General features: G+C 46.3%; 1 protein-coding gene and 1 pseudogene across 2 annotated transcripts in view; one reads left to right on the top strand and one right to left on the bottom strand.

Moving 5' to 3' along the window:
* MLLT1 (MLLT1 super elongation complex subunit) overlaps positions 1-27,802 on the bottom strand; it is a 67,173-nt gene that overhangs the window by 21,890 nt on the left and 17,481 nt on the right. The gene's annotated exons all lie outside the window — the stretch shown is intronic.
* LOC138931533 (prefoldin subunit 4 pseudogene) lies at positions 17,954-20,548 on the top strand (annotated as a pseudogene).

Below are 27,802 nucleotides of genomic sequence, written 5' to 3'. Positions count from 1 at the left end.
CCCTGTGCAGCATCCCCCCCAGCTGGGAGCTCTTACTGTCCCCATTTCACAGGTGAAGACGCTGAACCAGGGCCAGAGGGCGTGCCTGGTACCCCAGGGTTGGTCGGCAGGGTGCCAGCATGCACTCCAGGCAGGCAGTGTTCTCTGAAACCCCTGGCTCCCAGAGCAGTTCCCACACCCACACAAACCCAGCAGGGCGACGACACACTGGCCCAAGCAGCACCCAGCGGTAGTTCCCCGGGATGCCCGAAGGTGAGTTGTGAGGAGTAGAGCTGGGGTGGTGTCTGGGCTGGGCAGAGGCCTCCCCCAGCACCCAGCATGTGCCCTGCAGTGGACACGGGCCCCAATGCACCCTGATAACCAGAGCTCCCTAGGGACAGGACCTGGGGCCGGAGAAGCTTAGGAATTTCCAAGTGGATGGTGGACCACTTTCAGCCCAGTCACCAGGAAACCAGTCTCCTGAGAAGGCGGAGAGACAGGTAAGACCATGGCGCCTGGGAGCCGGCAGCATGTGAGGTGAGGAGAGGCAATCCCAGGAGTAACTCCCTTAGTCATTCCCCTGGGAACCCCAGGGCCGGCCCCAAGTGTTCTCAGGCCAGGCCCTGCACTCCCTTAGGTCAGTATCTCTCTCTGGCCTTAGCAAACTAAGACGTGAAGGCACTGGCCTGACTGGGGCCACTGCCCAAAGCCAGGAGCACGCGCACCTGTCCACAGCACTGTCCAGGCAAACAGCCCCCAGCCCTGGGCCAGCTGACCGGAGCTCTGGAGCGGCCCCTGTCTACCACCTCGGACCCCCAGGGCCCACTCCAAGGCCGCCTCCCTGCAGCTGGCAGGGCTGACCTGGAGGACACCCCACCACCCCCCTGCCCACCACTGCCCTAGGTCGTACAGAAGACTCGTGCAGTGCAGCCTCACCAGCCGAGGAGGACACTTGGTTCCTAAGAACCCTGAGGCTATTTCCTCTGCCCATGCTGGCCCCAGGGGCCTATTTGACATTCTCATAAGAGGCCCCAGGGTTCCCACATTCACTGAGCTTAAAGGAAAACCAGGTAAACCCAAATTTGATCAGGGCCCAGCCTACTTGCTGGGCTGTAGTCAGAAATATCCCTACGGGTCTACAGCTTTTGAAAACACTTCACAAAGGAGAGAAAGGGAGAGAGAGATGGAGAAAAAGAAGATTTAAAGAAGCATTAGACAGCAATCAACAGCAATGAACTGGCTTTATCTGAATCCTGATTTGAACAAATTACTTCAAAACATGTATGTGAGATGATTCGGACAACTTTGACATTATTGAGTATTTGACATTAAAGATTTATTGATTTACTGATTTCCAGATTTGATGCTATCTGTTAGGGTTTTCTGGTTAAGAGTCTTATCTTTTCCAGACACAGACTGCAATCAGAACCTGACTGAGATTCCACACCCCGGTGTGGAGATGAACCCCGCGCCGCCTGCATGTGAGCCCTGCTGCCGCTGGGGGCGGTAACCACACGCCGTCCGCAGGTGAGCCCTGCTGCCACTGGGGGCGGTGCTGTGCGGTCTGCTCCGCTCCCCTCACTGCTTCAGTAGTGTTTGTTAGTTCTCTATATTTAAACGTTTACCTGTCCACGGCTTGTCCCATCCCAAGCTTCCTTGCAGCTCTGCATCTGAGAATCTACCATCTAACCACTACCTGTGTGAGCCGACTCCATACTGCTACAGGGCACAAGGGCGAAGGCAGGCCCAGGGCCACCCTTCATGCCCCACACCTCCCTCAGCCCAGGATCTTCTGTGGCAGGTGCATGCCTAACGCTCGGCCTTGTTGCTGGCACTCCTGCCAGCCCTCCCCTACCCCAGAATCCTCTGTGGTCAGGTGCACATTTAACACTCAGCCCTGTCGTCGGCACTCTGCCAGCCCTCGCCAGGAATGGGCAGTTGGTGGGAGGCTTTACATGGCACCTTCTTTCATCCTCCAAAAGCTCTGAGAGTTCGTTGCTTTTTTCACAGCCCCTCAGGAGAGGAAACTGAGGGTTGGTGGCATTTGATCATTTGCCAAGGTCACGTGGAACCAATGAAGGTGGGCAGACACCAGGTGGGCATACCGCAGCCTTGGGTGTGTGCAGAGCCCCCTCTTCTGTGCTCCTCTGGGTCAGCCCACGGGTCTCCAAGCCCAGGCTGACCAGGATGGAGGCTTCCAGGCAGCGGGAGAGAACTGCTGATCACTGAGGAAAGAGAGGGAGGAAAGCAGTCCCTGAAATCCCACTGCCAGGTAGGCAAGTGTTTGGGGAGGTCCACGAAGGCAGCTTACAGGATGATGGCGGCCCGGGGCGGGGAGGCCAGGTCCATGACAGCTGCTGTGAGCAAAGGGCTGGCCGCGCCGGTGCACCAGAACCAGCAGGGCCGAGAGCACCAACACAGGAGGGTCCACAGCCTCCAAGGTTGAAACTGCCTCTCCCTCCTCCCTGCACCCCCACACTCACACTCACACCAAAGCTGTTTCTGGAAGGTTGGTTACAGTAGTTGATTCAAGCAAGCAGGCTGGAGAAAAGACTTCAAACCCTTGCAACCCACATCTATTACCTTTGTGGTCATAATAAGAGGAAAACTTTTCAAGTGTTAAGGAAAGCAATGCATTGTAGGCTCCAAACCATGGACTTTGGGGTCTGAGGCTGCTCAGATGTCGAAACGGCTCTGCGGCTGCCTTGCTGTGTGACACTGGACCTGCCTCTCCACCTCTCTGAGCCTCAGTGAGAGGAGGGAAAAAACTCCCAGGGTTCTAGGTGCCCAAGGGCAGGTGGGAAGAGAGGCTGTGACGCTGGCCAGCACCGTGGTGTGGTGTGGTGTGGTATGGCAGCCATCGGACTGCCCAGGAGACCAGGAGGTCACCCGACAAGTGAACGCGGGGACCACCAGGGCTGGGCGCAGGGGACACGGTCACCTGCTGGAAACAAGTGCCCTCGTGCTGGAAGTTAGCTTCGGTTATCGGGAGTCCTAACAATCTAACACCAACAGGAGTGGGAGAGGAGCCAGCAACATGAGCACACATGTAAAATGGTAACCTGATGAAGAAACCTGGACAAAAACAGATCAAAAAGAGGAAAGGATGAAGCATGGGGTAAGCCCAAGGGCGCTTGGAGCTCAAGGGGACCCAGTCAGGTGTCCTTGGTCTCCTCCCCACCCCCATCTAAGACGCCTCCACCCTCGGTGGTGTTACTACAGAGACCCAAGAGTCAGATATGCAAAGATGTGAACAACCTCTCAACCTGGAACTGAGCCAGTCTGACCCCAGGAGAGCACCCGGGCTGATATGGACAAACCCCTCACCACTGCCTGCACTTTGGGGGGTGACCAGGCAGATGATTCAGTGACACCTCTTCTCTGGCTCATTCGTTCTTTGGAGGCATTTCTCTCCCGGCTCCACACCTGCCCTCAAGGAAACACAGATGCTTCTGGGGTCCCAAACAGAGGGTGCTACAGGGAAAAACTGAGCACACAGCTGGCTGGCAGCCCCCTGACCTTCCTTGGCCTCCTCACACAACATGCCCTCTGTCCTAGCTCCTCGGTGATCCACCAGCTAGGCCAGGCCTCCTGGATCAACCAGCAAGGTCCTCAATGCAGAGCACAGGCTGCCCACCTCCTGAGCCCTACATGGCCACAGAGAGCCAGGGAGTCAAGGGGCTGTGTGAGGCAGGCGGTCTCCCCACCAGCCCCTGGGGTCGAGGGCCTAATCACTCAAGACTCACTCTCATCTGCCATCTCAGTTCAAACTGAAGGCAGGTGGGGAATGCCAGACCAGTCACCACCAGCAGCCTGGACACCCCCCTCTGGGGGATGTGAAGGAGGACTTAGGGGCTCAGTACTGCCCACAATAGGCACTGGTCCCCCAGCACAAACCAGCAGGAATGTCAAAAACATGCCTCTGAGGGCTTCCAGCTCAGAAGCTGGCCTTGCTGTTTCATCTTACTCAAAAAACAGAAACAAAAACCAAAACCTCTTTCTGAAGAAAACCACGCAAGCTGCCTAATAAAATGTACCGAGACACCCTTTTCTGCGACTTCAGTTAACGGCACTGGAGAGAAGTCATGGAAAGTTAGTGATGGTTAGGGCTCAGTGTCCAAGAATAGCCTGTTGTGGGGGCGGGCTGGAGGGCAGGGAGGATGTCTAATATTAGCAGAAAACAACTGGAATAAATGTCTTCGTGTTTTAAGTCTCTGAAAATTGGGCTGTCTCCTGAAGTCAGCATGCACTTTAAACAATGTTTTCCTGTGGTCTATTTTTTGGCTGCACTGGGCCCTTACTGCTTTGTGTGGGCCCTTCTCAAGCCGCAGTGCCCGGGGGCGGCTCTCCAGTTGCGGCGCGTGGGCCCCCTTGCTGCGGAGCATGGGCTCTAGGTGTGTAGGCCTCAGCAGTTCTGGTGCGCGGGCTTCGTTGCTCTGAGGCATGTGGGCATCTGGTTCCCTGACCCGGGATCGAGCCCATGCCCCCTGCACCGGGAGATGGCCTCCTAACCACTGGACTGCGCGGAAGCCCTCAGCACGCACTCTCGATGCGCTTCTCTTCCTCCCCACCAAGTATGCTGTTGAGTTGACAGTGCATCTCACAGTGAAGGGAGGCCGAGACCAGAGGAAATGGGGTCGAAGTCAGCTTTGGGGAAGATTTCACAGCCCAAACTAGCCTGGCTAAGGGTTCAACACCCACATGTGCCAAGGTCAGCGTTCATTCCCTGACAAACATCACAGGACACAGGCAGGGGCCACGGGGCATAGGCAGGGGCCACCGGCCAATGTGAGATGCAGGAAATGACAGAGCAGGCATCTCTGAACTTAACCCCTTGTCCCCACCCTATCATTGACTCTCTTCTCCACCCCCTGGTTTCACCAATCACTCAGGACTAAGGGACAACCAGCTTTAATTTGAAAAAGAAAAAAAATAAGATCAGCTCCCCAACACCTGCTCACACCCGAGACCAAGCCCCCAGGAGCCCCTCTCACGTGACCCCCCAGACACTGACTCTGCTTCCCCAGGACACAGACAGGTACTTCCAGTCTGGCAGCCGCTGAGTTCCTCCCAGGAGGCGCCTCCCAGGAGGAGCCGGGTCTGCCCTGTCACGTGACTGTGCTACCGCAGGACAACCTGGGACAGGAACATGAGAGGCACCTGGGCAAGGCCACAAGATCTCACATCCAGAGAGGGAGATGGACCCAGAGGTCACAGGGATTAATGCCTCGCTGAGGGTCTAGAGCACACCCACCTACCACACACAGACCTCAGTGGCCATTTTTCAAGATTCATTTATTTTAAGCTGTGCTGGGGCTCCGATGCTGCTCATGGGCTTTTCTCTTGTGGTGCAAGGGCTTCGCAACGCAGTGGCTTAACATGTTGCAGCTCTCAGGCTCTACAGCGCAGGCGCGATAGCTGTGATGCACCGCCTTAGTTGCTCCGCGGCGTGCAGTATCTTCCCAGACCAGAGACCAAACCCCTGTCCCCTCAATAGCAGGCGGACTCTTTACCACTGGACCGCCAGGGAAGCCCCCTTGAAAGGCCTCTTACACGGCAAGTGTGATGACTTCAACACAGCCTGGGTGATGTCTCCGAAGCTCCCCAACATGTTCACCCCTCCCTTCTGAAACTGTGTCCCCCAGCTTCACTAGGGAGGGCGTCTTCCCATCGGCTCTGCCCCACTGACTCCACCACCCACAAGGCTCTCAGCGAGCCTGGCTTCGTAAGGGGAACTTTCCCGCATCCCCCCTTCTCAGCAGGTTCCTGTGAAGAGTAGACCTCGCTGCCCTCAGCCCTGCTCATCCAGCGCCTCTTGCCCTGTCGGTCCAGGAGCCCACCACAGTGGGTCTGGATCCACTTTGGTCCTTTCTGTGTCCCAGACTTGTAAATATCTGCTGCATGGGTAAATCAAAGAAAATAAATCAGGGGGCAAAAAGAGAAGAGAAGCAATTTCCCCTCCTCCCAGTAAATAAACTTTTCTAAAACCTCCCAACTGCCAAGAATAAATGACCACAGCGTCCCCTGCCTCTCTGAACAGATGTTTCAGAGCAGGCTGCCAGTGGGTGGGCTGCAAAGACAAGCTCGTGGGTTTTTAGATGCCCTGTGCCAGACCCAGAGCATGACCATAAAAGAGAAAACAACGAGAAACTGGACTATTAAAACATAAAGCTTTTGTTGGGCAAGATATACTGTTCAGAGAATGAAAAGACAAACCACAGACTTGAAGAAAATACGTATAAATCACATATCGGATGAAGAATTTGTATCCAGAGTACTGTATATAAAGAACTACTCAAACTCAACAATAAGGAAAAAAACTAACCCAATTTTTTAAAGAAGGCAAAAATTCTGAACAGCCCACTTCATTTGTCCAAAGAAAATATATGAGTTTAGAATAAATACATGAAAAGATGCTCACAGTCATCAGCCATCAGGGAAATGCAAATCAGAACCTAATGAGGCACCAATTATTATACTTCACGTCCACCAGGATGACGACAATCAGAGATATGGAAGGTGTGGGCCAGGATGTGGAGAAACTGGAAACTTGGACGTGGCTCGTGGCAATGTAAAGTGGTTCGGTCCCCATGGAACACGATCTGACAGCTACTCAAGTTATGGGCTTCCCTAGTGGAGCAGACAATAAAGAATCCACCTGCCATGCAGGATACCTGGGTTGAGAGAAGGGAATTCCTGCCTACAGAATCCCATGGACAGAGGAGCCTGGAGGGCTACAGTCCGTGGGGTCGCAAAGAGTCAGACATGACTGAGCGACTTACACACACACACACAGAGTTAAAGACACACACACATACACATACACAGAGTTAAACACACACACACAGAGTTAAACACACACACACACACACACACAGAGTTAAAAACAGGATTAACCGAAAGACCCAGCAATCCCGTCGCAAAGAATCACACACGACTGAGCGACTTACACACACACACACACACACACATGAGTTAAACACACACACACACACAGTTAAAAACAGGAGTAACCGAAAGAACCAGAAATCCCAGCAATTCCGTCGCAAAGAGTCAGACATGACTGAGCGACTTACACACACACACACATACACACACAGAGTTAAACACACACACACACACAGAGTTAAAAACAGGATTAACTGAAAGGACCAGCAATCTCAGCAATTCTGTTGCAAAGAGTCAGATATGACTGAGCGACTTACACACACACACACACACAGAGTTAAAAACAGGATTAACCAAAAGAACCAGCAATCCCATTCTTAGGTACATGCCCAAGAAAAATGAAAGCGTACGTGCACAGGAAAACCTGCATACAAAACAGCCATCAGGTGGTGACAACCTGAATGCCCATCAACTGACAAATGGCTACACAATATATGGTCCACTCTGAGTGGACTAAATTCAGCTGTAAGAAGGAACGAAGCGCCGACACGTGCCACAGCGTGGATGAACCTTGAAAACATTACAGTGAGTAAAAGAAGCCAGTCACAAAAGGCCGTAAAGTGTAGGATTCCATTGATATGGAATGTCCAGAAGAGGCAAATCCAGAGACAGAGAGTGGATCGTGGCTGCCAGGGGCTGGGGGAGGAGTGAAAGGCGAGTGACTGCTCATGAGGATGGGGTTTCTCTTGGGAGAGATGGAAATGTTTTGGAACTAGTGGTGATGGCTATGCAGTTCCGACTATGCTAAAAACCAGTGAGGGGCTGCTCTGACAGTCCAGTGGTTAAGACTCTGCACTTCCACTGCAGGGGGAATGGGTCTGATCCCTTGCCAGAGAACTAAGATCTCAAGTGTCACACAGCATGACCAGAAACAAACAAAAACATCAGAAAAAAAAAAGAAATGTACACATTAAATGGAAGAATTACACTGCACATAAATCAGACCTCAATAAAGCTATTAATGGCTTCTCTGGTGGCTCAGCTGGTAAAGAATCCTCCTGCAATGCAGGAGACCCAGGTTCAATCCCTGGGTTGAGAAGATCCCCTGGAGAAGGGAAGGGCTACCCACTCCAGTATTCTGGCCTGGAGAATCCCATGGAGTGAATAGATAGGCTCACAAAGACTCGGACACAATTAAGCGACTTTCACTTTACTTTTAAAAAAAGCCATAAGGGGAGAGACTACTACACGCTCATTGGAAAGGCAAAGAGACAACTGACGTTACCAAGGGCTGAGCAGCAAGACCGCTCCTCCACTGCTGGTGAGGGTGCCAAGTGGCAACCACAAAGCTGAACACACCTGTGCTGTGTCAGCCTGCAACTGCCCTCCTGGGAATTTCCCAAAGGGGGCTCAAAATTTATGTCCACACAAAAACCTGTCTGCAAATGTTTAGGGCAACTTTGTTCTTAATCATCAAGACCTGGAAACAACCCACGTGTCCCTGAACCAGCAAAAGGAGAAACAAATGCAGTATTATCCACACAATAAAGAGGAATGGACTATTCATTCATGTGACGCCATGGATGGATCTTAAGTGCATCTCGTTAAGTGAAAGAAACCAGACACAAAGGGCTACATATTGCATGTCTCTATTTATGTGACATTCTGGAAAAGGCAAAACGCAAGGATGGAAAACAGATGAGTGGTTTTGAGGGACCGAGGGTGGGGGGAGGAGCTGACTTCAAAGGGACAACAGGAGGGGGTCTGGGGAGGGGGGTCGGTTCTGTGCGGTGACGTCGTGGCGGATACATGACTACCATGTCAAAACCCAGAATGAACTTCACTGAAGACAAACTCAAATGATAATAATCATAACCAGATGGGTGGGGGAAGGGAACCCAAGACAGACACAGACGATGACTAATGAACCTAAGTGTACACACGCGTGTGACACAACCACACCAACAGCACTGGAGGGAAAAAGAGACGCCACAGAGAGCCCTCAACGGATACTGCGGGTGGAGGACAGAACGGCACGCAGACCCCCACTCTTAACTTCTCACAGGAATCTACTTCCAGATTCTCAAACAGCTTTCTAGACATACTAAGGTTAAGCAAGCAAGCAACGACACTGCATGGAGGGAGAGCCAGGCGTCTCCCTTCAGAGAAACAAGTTAAAATAAGTAACAGGGCGGGGTGAGGGGGATGCTAGAGTGAACTCGGGGTGCTGGACTGGAGTGGAGGCATTGGCGTGAACTGACGTTGATTGCGCAGAGAGAGAGATGAGCATAGGTGGGGCAGCTAGTGCAGACATACACTTCCCAGATCTGCCAGCTGAGGGACCTAAAAGCGCTGATGCCCCAGGAGCAATGAACACATTCTGCTCCCACATCTTCGTTTTGAGATACCTCCTCCAATAATAGGGACCAAGTCCTAGTGCTTAGTCGCTCAGTCATGTCCACCTCTTTACAACCCCATGGAATGCAGCCTGCCAGGCTCCTCTGTTCATGAGATTTCCCAGACAAGAATACTGGAGTGGGTTTCCCTGATGGCTCCATGGGTTAAGAATGGGCCTGCAATGTAGGAAACAAAGGAGATGCAGATTCAATCACTGGGTTGGGAAGATGCCCTGGAGGAGGAAAAGGGACCAAGCCTCCTTGGAGAAAGGGCTGATTCTAGGGCTGAGGCAGGGAAAAACCAAGATGAGCCAGGAGCATCTTTGTGGTGCCAGAAAGTGAGGAAGCACCCCCAAGACATGGGAAGGTGATGAAAAGGCACAGGCAGGGGTCAGCTGGAGGGAGCTTCCACCTGCAGGGGGGCAAGAGTCTGAACCACAAACCGAGTAATAACAGACCCGGATTATAACCCATCCCCCACACCCCACAAGCACTCAGGAATCCATACTGACATAAATAAATGGCTGAATAAATCAATGCACATACAAGGCCCAACTACCTTACATAATAATTCCAGTTGATAAATGCAAAAGGAATGAGTGAGATGGGAATCACCATGGAACCCCATTAATGGAGGCTAAAGCTAGTGAACGGGACTTGAATAAGAAACAACGGAGGTTTCCCTGGTGGCTCAGTTGTAAAGAGTCTGCCTGACAGTGTAGGAGACATAGTTCCATTCCTGGTCTGGGAAGATCCCACACACTGCAGGGGAACTAAGCTCATGCACCACAACTATTAAGGCCTGCGCTCTGGAGCCTGGGACCTGCAACCACGGAGTCCACGTGCCGCAAGTACTGAAATCCACACGCCCTACAGCCTGTGCTCCACAACAAGAGAAGCCACCGCAATGAGAAGCTCATGCACCACAACCAGAGAGTAGGCTCAACTCGCCGCAACTAGAGAAAAAGCCTGGGCAGCAACAAAACCCAGCACAACCAAAAATAAAGAAATAATTTTTTTTTTAAAGAAGCAAGTAGCCTGCATAGTTTTAAATGCAGGAAGGACCAACGTTAATTTTCTTTGTTCTGACCCTGTGCGGTGGTCTTGTCAGATGTTAACACAAGGGGGAGCTGGGTGTGGGTACACAGGAGCTCTCTGTATGATCTCTGCAACCCTTCTGTGTTCCTAAAGTTTCTAACATTATTTCAGAATTAAAAGTTGAAAACAACAGTCATGACTGTGAGCCCGTCCATCCTGGTTGGGTTCTCAAAGATCTTTACGTATACTTGGAGCAACCTGAATCTGCAAATCTACCTCTTACTCTGACTGTGAATTTTATGGAACCAAAAGACTTACAAAGTCTTTCCGATAAAATCTATTATCCAAACTGAGATGTGGAGTAAGTAAAATACCAAACTTCAAAGACATAGTATTTTTAAAAGGGAGGTAAAGTAGCTTGCTGATTTTAAAACACTGATTACACATGCTGAACTGGTAATATTTTGGATATATGATATAGGGCTAAATCAGTTACAGTATTCAAATTAATGTCACTGATTCTCCACCTTTCTTAACGTGCCTACTAAAAAGCTTCTACCACACACATGGCTTACATGTTTCACCAGACAGCCGGACACAAGAAGAATTCACTTGTTGGAACAAGAAGGGCTTCAAGGACCTCAGGCCACTTCAGGGACAAGGAACAGATAATTAGAGGAGCACTCCAGCAAGACTGTTCCTTTCACTGGTCTTCGGAAACTTTACTTGTCCTGGACACGCTGCCTCGTCCAGGCATGTTCTCCCAGGCCACAAGCAACACCCCCGATCACTTTTCAAAGGAACAACTCAGCCACAGCCACGAGCTGTGGGTCGTAGGCTACCAGCTACAAGCCCCTGGACTGTAGCCCACCAGCTACGACTTTTCTGGGTCAACATGTGACCGGAGGGCAACCGTCTGGAACCCCCTGGATGAGCTCAAGCTCCCAACACAAAGAAGTTCACAGCACACATTCATCCTGTCATAGCGAATTCTGTCAGCATTTAAAAACGGGCACCTGCAACTTCTCTGGTGGTGCAGCAGCTAAGACCACACTCCCAATGCAGGAGACCTGGATTCCATCCCTAGTCAGGGAACTAGATCCCACATGTCGCAACTCAGAAAGAACTCACACACTGCAACAGAAAGATCCTGTATGCTACAATGAAGACTGATGATCTTTGTGCTGCAGCTAAGAGCCAGCACAGCGAAACAAATAAAGAAATTAAAAATAAATAAAAAATAAAAACAGCACCTATCCAGGATTCACAAAGAACTCTTACATCTCAACAACAAAAATAAAATGGGCAAAGGATGTGAATAGACACACCTTCAAAGAAGACATACAAATGATCGACGGGCACATGAAAAGACGCTTTGCATCATTAGTCACCAGGGAAATGCAAATCAAAACCACAATGACATGCCACGCGATACACACAAGGACGGAGGTAATTCTAGAAGTTATTAACAGGGAATTCCCCGGTCCAGCGGTTCAGAGAACGTCACTGCAAGGGACATGGGTTCTATCCCTGGTCAGGGAACAAATCAAAGTTATTAAATAAAAACAGATATAAGGGTTGGTGAGGATGTAGATAAACTGGAATCCTCAAACACTGCTGGCAGGAATGTAAAATGGTTCAGCCATTGTGGAGAACACTTTGGTAGTGTTTCAAAAAGTTAAATACAGAACACCATGACCCAGCAACTCCACTCCCAGGTATAAACCTAAATAAACTGAACACTGGTTTTCAAACAAGTACCTGTACACGTGTTCACAGCAATGCAATATCAGAGCAGCAGGTGATTCTCAACAGCCAGCTTGATTCAGAAATAGCCCAAACATCCTCCAACAGACGAAAGGAGACAAACTGTGGTACAGCCACAATTACTCAGCCATGTATGTACATGTGCTCACTCTCTGTGTCCAACTCTCTGTGACCCCCTGGACTGTATTCCACCAGGCTCCTCTCCATGGGATTTCCCAGGCAAGAATACTAGAGTGGGTAGCCATTTCATCCTTCAGGGAAACTTTATGACCCAGGGATGGAACCCACATCTCCTACATTGGCAGGCAGATTCTTTACCACTGAGCCACCAGGGAAACCCATTCAGCCATGAAATGAATGAAATTTTGATGCAGGACAATGTGGGTGAACTCACAGTTATACAGCCAGACATGGAAGGTCACATGGAGAAAACTGCTTAGTGGATATGGGTGAAGTCTTGGAACTAGACGCAGATGGCCGCTGCTCAACACTGTGAATGCCATTGACTTGCGCACTTAAACACGGTTAATTTTATGTTATGTGAATTTCACCTCAATAAAAAAAAAAAAAAGGTGTGTGGGAGTGGGTGAACTGACACACAGGCTGTACCACCAGGTTTCTTTGACAGACAACAGCTGCCCCTCCAGAATCAATCTGGCTCATTCTTTTAGTCACCCGCTCAACAAATATTTATCAAGTACAAGTGTTGTCTCTTTGCCAAAGGCTGGTAGACACACTGAACAAAACTGGCAGGGCCACGCCCCAGAGAACTGATCTTCCAGTAGTGGAGTCAGGCACTGGACAAGTAGACTTGTGTTCATTCTGGTACTGGGGCAGGGGGAGGGAGAGCACGCCAGGAGAAAAACCAAGGTCAGATCCGAAGGCCAGAGCAGACCCCTGGATTCTCCCACGTCATAACAATGTGACCCTGGGCAGGCTCATCATTCAAGCCTTCCATCTTCCCCCCTATGAAATGGGACCATGGAACCGAGCCTTCTATGGGACTATGTGAGGACTGGAGGAGATTTCAGGGAAAATGCCTAACATAGCCATTGGCCTATTATCATCCATACTTTTCCCCAAAGTGTAAAATTATCTGAGGTGCCGCAACATTATAAGTAATACTGCTCAACATTTATAACATCTCAGTAAGTGCAGAAGAACCATATGACAAAATTCAACATCCGTCTGTTATTAAAAAAAAAAAATTCAACAAACTAGAAATAGAAGACATAAATGAAAAGCCCATAGTAAACATCATACTCAACAGCAAAAGACTGAAAACATTCCTGATCTTAGAGGATGCCCTTAAAGAAAGGATGCTCACTTTCACCACTTTTCGACAACACTTAGGAAGTCACAGCAGAGCATCAGGCAAGAACAGAGAAAGGAAGGGAGGAAGGAAAACAGAACGAGAAGGGAGGGAGAGGACGGGGGAGGAAGGAAGGAAGAAAGAAAAATTGGAAACACAGATGATATAATATTATATGTAAAATTCCTAGATTATACACACACCCACAAAACTGTTAGAACCAACAAACAAATCAGCCAAGTTATAACATACAAAATCAACACACAAGAAATCAGCCACAGTTCTATATGCTAACAATAAACACTGTGAAAAGGAAATTAAGAAAACAATTCCACTTAAAATAGCATCAAAAAGAATAAAATACTTAGATTAACCAAGGAAGATTTGTACAATGAAAACTATAAAACACTGCTTAAAGAAATTAAAGACAAATGCAAAGATATCCCATGATCATGAATTCAGAAAAATTCATATTGTTAAAATGTCAATACTGCCTAAAGTGATCGAGGGAGTTAATGCAATCCCTAACAAAATCCCACAACTTTTTTTGTTTTTTTTTGCAGAAATAGAAAACTCTATCCCCCAAATCACATGAAATCTCAAGGGACTTCAGTGAGTCAAAACAATCTTGAAAAATACTGGGAAAACTTACACTTACTGATTTCAAAACTTACTACAGAATGGAGAACCCAGAAATAAGCCCACACATTTACGGTAAATAAATCTACCACAAAGGAGGCAAGAATATACAATGGAGAGAAATCAGTCTCTTCAGTGAAGTGATGCTGGGAGAACTGGACAGCTACATGTCAAAGAATGAAATTAGAACACTCTCTAACACCACATACAAAAATAAATTCAAAATGGATTAAAGACCTAAATGTCAGACCATAAGCCATAAAAGTCCTAGAGGAAAACATAAGCAGAACACTCTTCGACATAAATTGCAGCAATGTTTTTTTGATTTGACTCCTAAAACAAACGAAATAAGGGCAAAATAAACAAATGGAACCTAATTAAACTTAAAAGCTTTGCACAGCAAAGGAAACCATGAACAAAATGGAAAGACAACCTACTGAATGAGAGAAAATATCTGTAAATGATACGTGTAAGGAGTTAATATCCAAAACATATAAACAGCTCTCACAACTCAACATCAGAAAAATAAGTAACTCAACTATAAAATGGACAGAAGACCTGAACAGACATTTTTCCAAAGGGGACCTGCAGATAGCCAATAGGCACAAGCAAAGATGCTCAGCACATCAATCATTAGAGAAATGCAAATTAAAACCACAATGAGGGGCTTTCCTGGTGGTCCAGTGGTTAAGACTCCACCTTCCAATGCAGGGACACAGGTTAGATCTCTGGTTGGGAAACTAAGATCCCACCTGCCATGGAGCACCTAGGCTCACATGTCACAAGTAGAGAAACCCTCACGCTGCAACTAGAGAAGCCTGCATACCAAAACTAGAGAAAGCCTGCGTGCTGCAACAGAGACCCAGCCCAGCCAAAAAAACACAGCCCAGCAACGAGATAGCACCTCACACCTGTCAGGATGGATATCATCCAAAAGAACACAAATAATGAACGCTGGTGACTAGGTGGATAAAAGGGATGCCTTGTACACTGCTGGTGGGACTGTAAATTGGCACAACCACTGTGGAAAAGAGTATGGTGGTTTCTCAAAAAACTAAAAACAGAACTACCATATGACCCAGCAATTCCACTCCTGGATATATATTAAAAAAAAAAACTAATTCACAAAGATACATGCACCCCAATGTTCACAGCAGCACTATTTTCAATTGCCAAGATGTGGAAGTAACCATCAACAAATGGATGGGTCAAGAAGACGTGGCATATACAGATGCATACTCAGACACACATACTTACACACACATACAGATACACACCAGGGCTGCTACTCAATCATTCAAATGAGCGAAACTTTGCCATTTGCAACAGCACAGGTGGACTTGGGGGACATTATGCCAAGCGAGATAAGCCAGAGAGAGACAAACACTGCGTGACATCACTCATGTGCGGAACCTGAAAACTGAACCTGTGAACACAACAAAAAGGCAACAGACTCAGAGATACAGAGAACAGACTAGTGGCTGCCAGTGGGGAGAGTAAAGAGAGGAAGGGCAAGATGGGGATGGGAGTTCAAGAGGTATACACCACTGCTACGAAGAGAGATGACACAGAACAGGGAATACAGCCAACATTTTATAATAGCTGCAAATGCAGTGTAACCTGTAAACCTGTGAATCATTATGCTGTACACTTGTAACTTATATAACACTGTCCTTTAGCTACACTTCAATTAAAATTTTTTTAGAAAAATATTACAAAGCTATGGTAATTGAAACAGTGTAGTGCTGGGCATAAAGACAGATATACAGACCAATGGAATAGACCAGAAAGCCCAGAAATAAACTCTCATATATGTGGTCAAATGATTTTCAACAAGGGCATCAAGACTATTCAATAGGAAAAGGACAAGTCTTCTCAATGAATGGTGCTGGGAAAACTGGATATCCACATTCAAAAGAATGAAGTTCAGTGGGGTGGGATGGAGACTCGAGAGGGAGGGGGTATGGGTATCTTTATGGCTAATTCCCACTGGTATATGGCAGAAATGAACACAACATTGCAATTATCCTCCCATTAAAAAAAAAATGAAGTTCAACCTTTACCTAAAACCATATCCAAAAATTAACTCAAAATGGACCAAATATCTAAATGTAACAGGCAAAGCTATAGAATTCTTAGACGAAAACACAGGGCAAAAGTTTCACAATATTGGATTTGATATGATTTCCTTCCACATGGTTCAAAAGAAATCACTGTGGTTTTTCCAGTAGTCACGTATGTACGTGAAAGTTGGACCATAAAGAAGGCTGAGCACTAAAGAATTGATGCTTTTGAACTGTGGTGTTAGAGAAGACTTTTGAGAGTCCCTTGGACTGCAAAGAGATCCAACCAGTCAATCCTAAAGGAAATCAATCCTGAATATTCACTGGAAGGACTGATGCTGAAGCTGAAGCTCCAATACTTTGGCCACCTGATGGAAGAACTGACTCATCAGAAAAGACCCTGATGCTGGGAAAGACTGAAGGCAGGAGGAGAAGGGAAGGACAGAGGATAAGATGGTTGTATGGCACCATCAACTCAATGGACATGAGTTTGAGCAAGCTCCAGGAGATGGTGAAGGACAGGGAAGCCTTGAGTGCTGCAGTCCATGGGGTCACAAAGAGTAGGACACAACTGAGCGACTGAACAACAACAAATGATACCTTGGATATGACACCAAAGGTACAGGCAAAAACAGGAAAAATAGACGAACTGGACTTCATGAAAATTAAAACCTTTTTATGCAAAGTACACGACCCACAGAGTGAAAAGGTAATCCACAGAATGGAAAAAAATACTTACAAATCATATATACGATAATGGATTACTACCCTAGATATATGGAGAATGCCTAAAAGTCAACAACAACAAAACAAACAAGGACTTCCCTGATGGTCCAGTGGTTAAGACTTCACACTCCCAATGCAGGAGGCACAAGTTCAATCCCTCGTCAGGGAACTAAGATCCCACATGCCATGTGGGGCAATTCAAAAACAGGCAAACAGCTCAAATAGATATTTTTCCAAAGAAGATATACAGATGCCCAATAAGCAGATGGAAAGATGCTCAACATCACCAATCATCAGAGAAAGCAAGTCAGAACCACAATGAGGGAACTGCCTGGCAGTCCAGTGGCTAGGCCTCAGTGCTTTCACTGCAGAGGGTCCAGGTTTGATCCCTGGTCAGGGAACTAAGATCCTACAAGCTGCATGGCATGGTCAGTAACAAAAACCCACAATGAGATACCACCTCACACTCTTTATTAGGGATACTATCAGAAAAAGAGAGAAAGCAACAAGTGTTGACAAGGATGTGGAGAAATTGGAACCCTTGTGTACTGTTGATAAAATGTAAAATGGTGCAGCTGCTATGGAAAACAGCATGGTGGTTCCTCAAAAAATTAAAATAGATTTACTACATAATCCAGCAATTCTACTTCTGGGTGTGTACCCAAAAGAACTGAAAGCCCACAACACGGTAAATCAACTATACTTCAATTAAAAAGCTAAATTAAAACTTTAAAAAAGAATTGAAAGCAGGGTATCAAAGAGATATTTGTATACGTGTGTTCACAACAATGTTATTCTCAGTAGCTAAAACATGGAAGCAACCCAAGTGTCCAAGATAGAGGAGTGGATACGCAAAATGTGCTCCGTCCATACAACGGCATATAGTTCAGGACTAAAAAGGAATGAAACACGGACACACACCACAGAGCGGATGGACCGTGAAGCGAGCCAAACACGAAGGACACGTGTTGTTGCGACTCCACTTACATGAGGCGCCTACGATAGGCACATTCACAGGCACGGAAAGTAGGACACAGGCAACCAGAGGCTGGGGGCAGAAGTTATTATTTAGTTGGCAGTTTTATTCAGGATGATTAGACAGCTCTGGAAACAGCCATAGTGGCTACAAATCATCATGCTTTTTTTTTTTGGATGAATTTTTTATTGTGGTAAAATATACATAAACCTGCCGGGGTCCAGCCCCGGTGGATCCAGGGTGATTCGAAGGTGGGGGGACGGAGTCGGCGTCTTTGGAAAAATACATATTTAATCACAGATATAGAGAGATTAGAAATGGATAGTGTAGTAGGAAGATTAGTGGAGAAAAGGAGGCTGAATAACTTGGATTACGTGGAATAGCATCCATGCTCCAGATGGGAATTCAGCCAGAAAAACCGGGAGCAAGAGAGAAGCGACATGGGGGAATCAGTCTTTCCGGAAACTGATCCGATTTCTTTATTTTTGGGTTTGCTTATATACCTTTTGTTACACATAGGGATGAATACAGAGTCGTGCGGGGGTCAGCAGTCCTGACCTTTATCAAAATCAGGTGCTTCACATAAACGTATAAAAAAAAAGGTCTTAGGAATATTACATCATCTTCTGGCCATGAGTGAGACCTGCTGACATTTTATGATCCTTTCTTTCTGATAACCAAAAAACTTATTTCTTCCAAGGGTGTTTTTTCTTAAACCAGGCACCACCCTCCAAATAAAGTTGCATTCCTATAGGGTGAGGGTGTAGTGAGTTACAATCAAGAAAGGAACTTATGTAACCCAAGGTTAACATGATTAATCTTAAAGGTTAATACTTATTTCTCCTATATGCTTAAAGGTTAATACTTATTTCTCCTATATGTTTAAAGGTTAATACTTATTTCTCCTATATGTTAGTTATATTCATTATAAGGGTAGGGAACATGGAGATTTAGCAGCAAACATCAGCCCAACAAATGAAAATCCTTTCACCAATGTTCCTCTTAAGATCTATTTAGTCTTAAGATATGATAAAGCTACATTTTTACATAGCAAGGACACAGTGATATATAACAAAGTACAGTGATCTATTACAAAAGAGAAAATCCATTAACTCAAAAAGTCTAGTATTGCTAACATCAAAAACTACTATATTTCCTTTGCTATATTCCAAATACATTGATTAATATATTCCCAGGTGCCTAAGGATATAGAGGCCTGGCGGCAATTATTGACTCAAACAGAAGAAAAAGTCCTATGCTAATTAAGACTCTCAAAATACTCCAAAACTCTCTGTGCTGTTTATGGTTGAGAGGTAGTAAACAGTCATGTGGCAGGAGTATGGATAATCCTGTCACACAAGCTAGTCTGTCAGCAGAGAGGTTTGACCTGAGACATCCTTGTCCCACCCAGAGCAGGGAATCAGCAGCAATTATTGACACAACAAATGAAGAGACCCTTCACCAATATAATTCCTAACCAACTATACTAATAATTTCTAACTCCCCAAAAGAATTTGCCTTTAGTAAGTCTAAAACATCTCGTGCCTCTCAGGTTAGGAGGCTGTAGACAATCACATGTGGCCGGACGAACCTATACAGGTGGGCTAGATAACCTTCAGAGGAGTCCGTAAGCTGAAACACTCTTGTCACGCCCAAGAATTTTTATCGCCTTGGAGCTGCACGTATACTCCTTCTCCTAGAGAAACGGTTATGGGGGAGAGCCCCCCGTAAAGTCAGAGGCGTACGTGAGAGCATAAAACAGACTCTGGTTTTGGGGTTAGATGCTCGGGAACAGGGCGTTTCCTGAGGCTTGATCACGCCTTTGCGTATGCCAAGCCTCCTTCCTCATGACCTTTGCCATGGGCGGAGTTCCTCACGCTGGCCCCCGGCATAAACCTTAACATTTTAAACATTTTCAGGTGTGCAATTTGGTGGCGTGCAGTATATTCATGATGCTGTGCAACCATCATCACTATCCATTTCCAGAGAGTTCTCATCACCTCAGATAAAAACTGTGTACCCATTAGAAAATAATTCCCTGGATAAAGAAAATGTGGTACCTATCTGCAATGGAATATTACTCGGCCATAAAAAAGAATGAAATAATACCATTTGCAGCAACATGAATGGACCTAGAGAGTGGCATGCTACATGAAGTAAGTCAGATAGAGAAAGAAACAGCATATGACATGTCTTATACGTGGAATCTAAAAAGAGACAATAAAACTGAACGTACAGAGACTCACAGACTTAGGGAAGGAACTTATGGCTGTGGGGGAGGGCAGGGATAGTGAGGGAGTTTGGAATGGACATGTACACACTGCTATATTTAAAATGGATAACCAGCACAGTCCCAAGATGGAGGGCCACCATGAAGAAGGCAGCTGCAGAAGATGTCAATGTCGCTTTTGAGGATCAACAAAAGATAAACAAATCTGCATGGAATACAAGTAGAATCACAGAGCTGAAGGAAGAAACAGAAGTAAAAAAGAAACAACTCCAACATTTAGAAGATGCCTGTGAGGACATCATGCTTGCAGATGACGACTGCTTAATGATACCTTATCAGATTGGCGATGTTTTCATTAGTCATTCTCAAGAAGAAACACAAGAAATGTTAGAAGAAGCCAAGAAAAATTTGCAAGAAGAAACTGGCGCCTTAGAATCCAGAGAGGAATCAATTCAACGGGTGTTAGCAGATTTGAAAGTTCAGTTATATACAAAATTTGGGAGTAACATAAACCTTGAAGCTGATGAAAGTTAAACATTTTATAAATTTTTTTTAATTTGTTTAATAAACTTGAAAAAAAATAAAATAGATAACCAACAAGGATCTCCTATATAGCACATGGAACTCTGGTCAATGTTATATGGCAGCCTGGATGGGAAGGGAGTTTGGGGGAGAATGAATACACGTATATGTATGCCTGAGTCACTTTGCTATTCACCTGAAACCATCACAACAAATGTTAATCGGCTATTCTCCAGTACAATATTAAATAATAATAATAATTCCCCAAGTCCCTAGTAAGCACTATTCTGCTTTCTGTCTCTGTGAATTCGCCTATTCTAGAAACTTTACACAAGTGGAAAAACATAGTATTTGTCCTTTTCTGTCTGGCTTACTTCACATCATGCACATTCTTAATGACACTGAATTACACTTTAAAATGGCTTCAGTGATAAATATTATGTTACAGATGGACTTCCCTGGTAGCTCAGCTTGGTAAAGAATCCACCTGCAATGTGGGAGACACCGGTTTGATTCTTGGGTTGGGAAGATTTCCTGGAGAAGTGATAGGCTACTCACTCCAGTATTCTTGGGCTTCTCTGGTGGCTCAGATGGTAAAGAATCCACCTGCAATGCAGGAGACCTGGGTTCAATCCCTGCATTGGGAAGATTCCCCTGGAGGAGGGCAAGGCAACGCACTCCAGTATACTTCTCTGGAGAATCTCCATGGACAGAGGAGCCTGGCGGGGTATAGTCCCTGGGGTCACAGAGAGTCAGACACAACTGAGTAACTAAGCAGCAGCAGCATGCTACAGATAAACATTATATTACAAACAACAAACTCAAGCCAAACTACGGCCAAATCAACAGCTTCTATCTATTTCTGCTTTACTGACTATGCCAAAGCCTTTGACTGTGTGGATCACAATAAACTGTGGAAAATTCTGAAAGAGATGGGAATACCAGACCACCTGACCTGCCTCTTGAGAAACCTATACGCAGGTCAGGAAGCAACAGTTAGAACTGGACATGGAACAACAGACTGGTTCCAAATAGGAAAAGGAGTACGTCAAGGCTGTATATTGTCACCCTGCTTATTTAACTTATATGCAGAGTACATCATGAGAAACGCTGGGCTGGAAGAAGCACAAGCTGGAATCAAGATTGCTGGGAGAAATATCAATAACCTCAGATATGCAGATGACACCACCCTTATGGCAGAAAGTGAAGAGGAACCAAAAGCCTCTTGATGAAAGTGAAAGAGGAGAGTGAAAAAGTTGGCTTAAAGCTCAACATTCAGAAAATGAAGATCATGGCATCTGGTCCCATCACTTCATGGCAAATAGATGGGGAAACAGTGGGAACAGTGTCAGACTTTATATTTTGGGGCTCCAAAATCACTGCAGATGGTGACTGCAGCCATGAAATTAAAAGACGCTTACTCCTTGGAAGAAAAGTTATGACCAACCTAGATAGCATATTCAAAAGCAGAGACATTACTTTGCCAACTAAGGTCCGTCTAGTCAAGGCTATGCTTTTTCCAGTAGTCATGTATGGATGTGAGAGTTGGACTGTGAAGAAAGCTGAGCGCCGAAGAATTGATGCTTTTGGACTGTGGTGTTGGAGAAGACTCTTGAGAGTCCCTTGGACTGCAAGGAGATCCAACCAGTCCATTCTAAAGGAGATCAGCCCTGGGTGTTCTTTGGAAGGAATGATGCTAAAGCTGAAACTCCAGTACTTTGGGCCACCTCATGCGAAGAGCTGACTCATTGGAAAAGACTCTGATGCTGGGAGGGATTGGGGCCAGGAGGAGAAGGGGACGACTGAGGATGAGATGGCTGGATGGCATCACTGACTTGATGGACATGAGTCTGAGTGAACTCCAGGAGTTGGTGATGGACAGGGAGGCCTGGCGTGCTGCGATTCATGGGGTCGCAAACAGTCAGACATGACTGAACGATTGAACTCAACTGAAGAGATTAAGTGATTGAGAAGACATGCCATAGACCAAGAAAATATCTGTAAAATCAAAGTTTGACAAAGAAGTGATATCCAGAAACATAGAGAACTCTAACAAACTCAATAATAAGGAAGAAGACATCCCAAGTTTTAGAAAATGGTCAGACACTTTGAACAGACACCTCCTCAAAGAAGTTAAAGGCAAATAAGCATAAGAAAATATGCTCAATGCCATAAGTCATAAGGGAAAAGTCCAGAACCAGATGGTTTCACTGTTAAACACTACCAAACATTCAAAGAATTAAAACCAATTATACTCAAACTCTTCCAAAAGCAGAAGAGGAAGGAATACTCCCTAACACATTCTGTGAAGCCAGTACTACCCTCACACCAAAACCAGACAAAAATACCGCAAGAAAACTACAGATCAATATTCCTTGCGACTATAAAATTGTCAAAATAACAGCACACCAAATGCAACAGCACACTGGAAAAATTATACATGTAATTAAGTGGAAATTTATCCCAGGAATGATACTCAATGTAATACACTACTGTACTAAAATAAAGAGGGAAAATTCACATGATTATCTCAACAGAGGTAGGAAAAAGCGCTTAAAAAATGTTACACCCTTTCATGAAAACACTCAGTAAACTGGGAATAAAAAGGGACTTTCTTAATCTGATAAAGGGCATTTATGAAAAATCCACTGCTAACATAATACTTGATTTAAAAAAAGACTGAATAGTTTCCCTCTAAGTCAGGAAAAAAATAAGAAAGACCATGTTTGACATTACTATTCAACACTGTACTGAAGTCCTGGCCAGAGCAATGAGGCAAGAAAAAGAAAAAGGTGTTCAAATACTAAAAGGTATCCTGTAACGCCAGAAAGCAAAGATGAACTAAGGAGCCTCCTGATGAGAGTGAAGAGGAGAATGAAAAAGCTGGCTTAAAACTTAAAGCTTCAAAACACTAAAATCCTGGCATCCAGTCCCATCACTTCATGGCAAATATAAGGGGGAAAACTGAAAACAGTGACAGATTTTCTTTCCTTGAACTCCAAAATCACTGCAGATAGTGACTGTAGCCATGAAATTAAAAGATGCTTGCTCCTTGGAAGGAAAGCTATGACAAACCTAGACAGCACATTAAAAAGCAGAGACATCACTTTGCTGACAAAAGTTCCCATAGTCAAAGCTATGGGTTTTCCAGTAGTCATGTATGGATGTGAAAGTTGGACCATAAAGAAGGCTGAGTGCCAAAGAATTGATGTTTTCAAATGGTGGTGCTGAAGAAGACTCCTCCGAGTCCCTTGGAAAGCAAGGAGATCAAACCAGTCAATCCTAAAAGAAATCAACCCGGAATATTCATTGGAAGGACTGACACTAAAGCTAAAGCTCCAATACTTTGGCCACCAGATGGGAAGAGAGGCACACGGGAAAAGACCCTGATGCTGGGAAAGACTGAAGGCAAAAGTGGCCACAGAAGATGAGATGGTTAAACAGTTATCACTGACTCAATGACACGAATCTGAGCAAACTCAGAGATAGTGAAGGTCAGGGAAGCCTGGCATGCTGCAGTCCAGGGGGTCACAAAGAGTTGGGCAAGACTTAGTGACTGAACAGAGCCAAACTGACAGGAAAAAAGTTAAACTACCTCCGTTTGCAAATGATATCCTTTATGCAGAATATCCCAAAGAAGCACGAAAAATTGCTAAAGATAATAAACAGATTCAGTGAAGTTGCAGAGGACCAGATCAACATACACACAAATCAGCTATGTTTCTATATACCAGCAATGAACATCCCAGAAGGAAATTAAGGAAACACTTCCATTTTATAATAGCATATAGCAGACTAAAATATCTAGGAAAAAATGTAACCAAGAAAGTAAAATACTTGTACATGAAAACTACAAAACATTTTGGAAAAGAAATTAAAGAAGACCTGTAAATGAAAAGACATCCCTTATCCTTGGACTGGAAGACTTTAATATTGTTAAGATGGCAATGTCTCCAAAGTGTTTACAGATTCAATGCGATCCCTGTCAAAATTTCAGTGGTCTCTTCTGCAAAAATGGAAAAGTCCAATGTCAGATCCATACATAATGCCAAGAGGCCCACAACAACCAAAACCATATTAAAAAACAAACAAAAACCCCAGCAAAGTTGGAAGACCCACACATTCCGATTTCAAAACTTCTTACATAACTACAGTAATCAAAACAGTATGGTACTAGTATAAAAGTGAAAGTGAAAGTCAGTCATGTCCAACTCTTTGAGGCCCCATGGACTATACAGTCCAAGGAATTCTCCAGGCCAGAATACTGGAGTGGGCAGCCTTTCCCTTCTCCAGGGGGTCTCCCCAACCCAGGGATCAGACCCAGGTCTCCTGCACTGCAGGTGGACTCTTTACCAGCTGAGCCACCAGGGAAGCCCTGGTCTGAGGACAAACATAAAGACCAATGGAACAGAACTGAGTCCAGAGAGAAAGCTAACCATATGCAACCAACTGATTTTTGACAATGATGCTACAGTCACTCCTCGGTGGGGGGGAGAACAGTCTCTTTAACAAATGGTGCTCAGACAACTGAAAGAGCACATGGAAAAGAATGAAGTTAGACCCTAACTCATCCCACACACAAAAATTAACTCAAAATGTGTCGTCCCCAGCCACTGTGGAACAAGCCACACTTCGCCTTCCGATGCATTTATCATACCAAATGAGTGTCCTTCTCTCGGTGAACCAGTGCCATCTTTCCCTCATTTCTGTACCCCTGCTATCTGAAATGGCCCCAGGCACAGTGCTAAAGTACTGTCCAGGGTTCCCAATCTCAAGAGAGCTAGCTGTGCGGTGTCTTCCAGAGGATATATGCCTGCCAGACAAGCTTAGTGCCAGCATGAATGATGCTGCTGTGAGTCCACTGTTAACAATCAACAACGTACAATGAATAAGGAGCCTTCAAACAGAAGTGCCCAGAAAACAAGGCTATGTGTCCCTCTGCTGACAAAACTGTGACCAGAGGCTCACAGGAACTTAACCTCTAGGCCCCTTGCAGCAAAGGTTCAGTTTTCACTAACTCAGTGTTCCTGGTAACTTTATGTAGCTTTTTTGAGGAAGAACTGACTGTATACACGTGGCGGGGGGCGGGGGGGTAGTCGGGTCTAAACAATGGAATATTATTCAGCCATAAAAAGCAATGAAGCACTGACACACAGCACAACTTGGTGAACCCTGAGAACATGAAGCTCAGAGCAAGAAGCCACACACAAAAGGCTGCGTGTTGTGATTCCTTTTGTATGAAATGTCCACAACAGGCAAATCCACAGACACAAAGCAGATCAGAGGCTGCCAGAAGATGAGAGTGGGGATGGGGAGACAAAACATTTGACATCAGAGAGGCTGCATAACATTACAAATGCACTACATGCTGCTGAATTATACACTTTAAAATGCTTAACTGCACAGGATGTGAATTCCACCTCAGTAAAAATTTTATTTTACAACTATCGTATCATAGGAAAAATTTGGCCTTTGACCCCAGTTCCTGATCTTGGAAATTGCTCAGTTGTGTCTGACTCTTTGTGACCCCATGGACTATACAGACCATGGAATTCTCTAGGCCAGAATACCAGTGGGTAGCCTTTCCCTTCTCCAGGGGATCTTCCCCACCCAGGGATCGAACCCAGGTCTCCCGCATTTCAGGCAGATTCTTTACCTGACCTTGGAATCTCCTGAGTGATGGGGTGACAGAAGCGTCCTATGCTCTAACGAGGTAGCTCCAGGTGGGCCCCTAGGTGGCTTAGGATGGGGCTGGTCCCCAGAAAGACCAAGTCTTGACGAGAAGCTCATCCCCTGTCCCGACCTCCAAGCTCCAGGGCGGGGGAGGGTGGAGAACAAGTTAGTCAGCAATGGCCAGTGACTGACTCATGCCTTGTTAACAAAGCTTCCATAAAACCCCTAAACATGGGGTTCAGAGCCCTCAGGGAGAGCAGGCGAGTGTGCAGGTGCAGGTGTGGTGGCGGGGAAGGACCTGGAAGTTCCTCCCCTACCCACACCAGGCCCCGCCTCTCTCCCAGCTGGCTGCTTCTGACCTGCATCCCACATACTAAGCCCAAAACAGGAAGTAAAATGTCGATCAGAATTCTGTGAGCTGTTTCACCAAACCCCAGACCCTGAGGGGGCTGTGGGAAACCCTGATTTACAGCTGGTCCATCAGAAGCACAGAAGGCGCCAGTCACAGGGTACACTGAGGGGCTGAGCCCTGACCTGTGGGTCTGCGCTAATTTGATGGCTACTGGCAGAGACAGCTAAGCTCCTGGACACCTGGACTGGATCTGGAGATCCAAAGCCAGAGGAGAGGTGCTGGGAAGGATGCTGCATTTGGCATTAAAAGCAAGTGAATAGAAACAGCTCAGTGATGCCCAGAAGAACTTTTAAGTCAGAAGAACCCAACCCCACCCCTCTTTTTTCCACCCGGGCTTTGGGGAAAGGAGTGGTTTATCTGTATAAGAACATCCTGCCAACAGGTCAAACAGAATGTGGCCTCAGATAAGTGCTAGGGCCAAACAGCACAGAACCCAGAATTCCACCATTCTACAGCAGGTGCCATGGCCAGGGGCAGATGCAGCCAGAACGCCTCAGGCTTACACAAGAAAATGTCCTGCGTCTGAGAGACAGCCCTTCCTGTTCTGGGTGCACATCCACCCCACTGCTCGGAGAGGCCACCAGTCGCCTTCCTTCATCTCTGGGGCCTAAGGCCTCAGAGACTGCCCGCTCCATTCACTCTGCGTGCCCAGGCTGACCCTCCAGTGACATCAACGATGAAGCGCTCACTCCATGCTGGGACCAGACCACGTGCCCTCCCTTCCATCTCTCCTAATCTTCCCAACAGCGTGAGAAGCAGACACGACTGAAATCTATCTCGTAGACAGAGAAACGGGTCCAGAGAAGCGGCTTGTCCACAGCTGCTCCTCACTGCTTAGCACAGCAATGATCAGCTCACTTAACTGATGACTGAATGGTGAGGAGGGCTAAACTTCGACGGCAGCTCTTGCCTGCATGGGTGGGGTGGGGCAGTGGGGCGGGGGCGGGGGAGAAGCGACTAGCAAGTCCTCCCCAGATGGCCCTGCATCACACACATCCCACATCTGCAGCAGCTGCTTCTGCCGTAAACCCGCCCTTGCTTTTCCACACCTGTCTGAGCTTTACCAACCTCCAAAGGGACCCACATTTACACAACACTTGAAGAAGCAAGCAAACAGCAGAATTCACGAACAGCCATCATCCTGGGTCACGTCTGTTTTGGGTACACATACGTGAACACAA

This window comes from Ovis canadensis, chromosome 5 (genome assembly GCF_042477335.2).
Source record: "Ovis canadensis isolate MfBH-ARS-UI-01 breed Bighorn chromosome 5, ARS-UI_OviCan_v2, whole genome shotgun sequence".
NCBI classification, from domain to species: domain Eukaryota; kingdom Metazoa; phylum Chordata; class Mammalia; order Artiodactyla; family Bovidae; genus Ovis; species Ovis canadensis.
This window is presented reverse-complemented; position numbering and strand designations above follow the sequence as displayed.